Genomic DNA, 3,351 nt, shown 5'->3' with positions numbered 1-3,351 from the left:
CCCATAAATCCCTTAGGCCGGTGCCTACTGACTTGGACCCCTACTATGGTGCTCCCATATCGGGCATGGGCGTGGGCAGGCCCTTAAAAGTCATTTTCATTCGATTTCAATAGCGGCACCTGGTAACCCAAAAAGAGGGCACTCTGTCGTTTTTCCTGAATAATTCAACATAGAATATTTTCGGACTTTTTTTGAAAAGCTCCATAAATCCCTTAGGCCGGTGCCTACTGACTTGGACCCCTACTATGGTGCTCCCATATCGGGCATGGGCGTGGGCAGGCCCTTAAAAGTCATTTTCATTCGATTTCAATAGCGGCACCTGGTAACCCAAAAAGAGGGCACTCTGTCGTTTTTCCTGAATAGTTCAACATAGAATATTTTCGGACTTTTTTTGAAAAGCTCCATAAATCCCTTAGGCCGGTGCCTACTGACTTGGACCCCTACTATGGTGCTCCCATATCGGGCATGGGTGTGGGCAGGCCCTTAAAAGTCATTTTCATTCGATTTCAATAGCGGCACCTGGTAACCCAAAAAGAGGGCACTCTGTCGTTTTTCCTGAATAGTTCAACATAGAATATTTTCGGACTATTTTTGAAAAGCTCCATAAATCCCTTAGGCCGGTGCCTACTGACTTGGACCCCTACTATGGTGCTCCCATATCGGGCATGGGTGTGGGCAGGCCCTTAAAAGTCGTTTTCATTCGATTTCAATAGCGGCACCTGGTAACCCAAAAAGAGGGCACTCTGTCGTTTTTCCTGAATAATTCAACATAGAATATTTTCGGACTTTTTTTGAAAAGCTCCATAAATCCCTTAGGCCGGTGGCCACTGACTTGTGCCCGTAGTATGGTGCTCCCATATCGGGCATGGGTGTGGGCAGGCCCTTAAAAGTCATTTTCATTCGATTTCATGTAGCAGCACCTGGTAACCCAAACTAACATAAGGTGGTGTCAGTAGTGAGGATGCGGACAGACCTTTTATATAAAAGCTCCATAAATCCCTTAGGCCGGTGCCTACTGACTTGTGCCCGTAGTATGGTGCTCCCATAGCGGGCATGGGTGTCTGCAGGTCATTTAAATTCGTTTTCATTCGATTTAAATAGGGGCACCTGGTAACCCAAAAAGTGGGCACTCTGTCGTTTTTCCTGAGTAGTTCAACATAGAAAGTATTCAGACCTTATTTTTGAAAAGCTCCATAAATCCCTTAGGCCGGTGCCCACTGACTTGTGCCCATAGTATGGTGCTCCCATAGCGGGCATGGGTGTCTGCAGGTCATTTAAATTCATTTTCATTCGATTAGAATAGGAGCACCTGGTAACCCAAAAATAATACCAGGTGCACGGAGGGGAGGATGAGTACAGACATTTTATATAAAAGCTCCATAAATCCCTTAGGCCGGTGCCCACTGACTTGTGCCCATAGTATGGTGCTCCCATAGCGGGCATGGGTGTCTGCAGGTCATTTAAATTCATTTTCATTCGATTAGAATAGGAGCACCTGGTAACCCAAAAGAGGGCACTTAGCCGTTTTTCCTGAGTAGTTCAACATAGAATATTTTCGGACCTTTTTTGAAAAGCTCCATAAATCCCTCAGGCCGGCCCCCACTGACTTGTGCCCATAGTATGGTGCTCCCATAGCGGGCATGGGTGTCTGCAGGCCATTTAAAATCATTTTCATTCGATTTCAATAGCAGCACCTGGTAACCCAAAAATAATACCAGGTGCACTCATTCGATTTCAATAGGAGCACCTGGTAACCCAAAAATAATACCAGGTGCACAGAAGGGAGGATGAGTACAGACATTTTTTAAAAGCTTCATAAATCACTCAGGCCGGCCCCAACTGACTTGGGTCCGTAGTATGGTTGTTCCATATAGGGTATTGAGGTATGTAGCCTATCTAAAATCATTTAAAACCATTATAAAAATATGCACCTGGTAACCCAAAAATAATACCAGGTGCACGGCAGTGGCACTCTGTCACTTTTTCGACCAATTCCCGAAATCTTGAAATAATGATAAAACATAATTCCCGATGGGCTAGATGCCCCAAATTTTGGCTCATACCCTCTCTCGTGATGGTCAACAGTTATCCACTGTAAAAAAAATTTCGGAACCATAGGAATCTATTGTACAGGCAAGTGATTTTTTTCCCCAAAACATTAAAACACGATTTTCTATTAAAATGTTTTATAGAAAAACGGTTATAATTAGATGAAAATGTTCGTCTATTTGTACCCTTTCGTGCAAAAAAAACCTCAACCAGATTGGAGTTGTATTTTTTGTGTTATTAACGTTTTAACGGTTTTAGTGTCCACAAACTTTTGGCAAAAAATCGGAGCACATTGAAATCTATCGATTGACACGCCTTTTTTCGATAATTCGGCCTGTCCGGCGATGACACACTCCCTGGTGGGTGGACCAGACAGGTACCGGCGCGATTTGAGAAACCTGACTTTTGACAACAGGACTTCCATGTCCTAGAGAATCGGCGGTGGTGGCAAACTGCTCAGTCCGATTAGGAAACGTGAAACGGACACGTTTGAGGGATGTGAGACCCTCGGAACCATGGTCCCTTGGACCTTTTACCTCCGGCGACCGATTTAGGGTGATTCCCAACCCTTCGGTGCCCGATTTAGGGTGTTATTCCAGCCCTTCGGCGCCCGATTTAGGGTGTTATTCCAACCCTTCGGCGCCCGATTTAGGGTGTTATTCCAGCCCTTCGGCGCCCGATTTAGGGTGTTATTCCAACCCTTCGGCGCCCGATTTGTCCTAACTTTTGTTCCAAATGTCCCAGCTTGGTGGTGGGCGGATTTGGTTCACGTTGGGTCTCCATGGTTCTCCTCTGTTGTCCAGGTAGTTCATGTTCTTCAGACCGATTTGCATTCGATATCCACCTGGGAGGGCACCTGGCGGCCGGCATACGTGCTGGTGTTCAGCCGGTGTGTTCCTCCCGCCCCATGTGGATTTGCCTCTATCGGGGGAGCCCCTATCGTATACGGTTCACCCCGTATTTCGATATGCTTCAGCCGCGCACCGTCCGAGCGAGATCCAGCCGACCCGTCTGACCTAGTGGCCCTACATTGGTGTTCCGGTGCGGGGAGTGACCCACCCAGGCAGTGATGCATGAGGTGACGTTCATCCCGCAACGCACCGGCGCCAGAGACACAATTTCTCAAACCCTGTCTTCACAAATATCTTCCCATATACTGACCCTGAGTGGTCTGGTTATGGTTGTGGTTACCCCGCGGTTCAGTTGATGGCCTCCCGAATAAGCCATCAGGCTAGATTCGCGACCTTATAGGCGGTGCTGTGGCATTGGACCTTAAGAGCGGTGCCCTGGGCCCTGTGGCAC

This window comes from Salvelinus namaycush, unplaced genomic scaffold (genome assembly GCF_016432855.1).
Source record: "Salvelinus namaycush isolate Seneca unplaced genomic scaffold, SaNama_1.0 Scaffold1860, whole genome shotgun sequence".
NCBI lineage: Eukaryota > Metazoa > Chordata > Actinopteri > Salmoniformes > Salmonidae > Salvelinus > Salvelinus namaycush.
Note: the sequence above shows the minus strand (reverse complement) of the source record.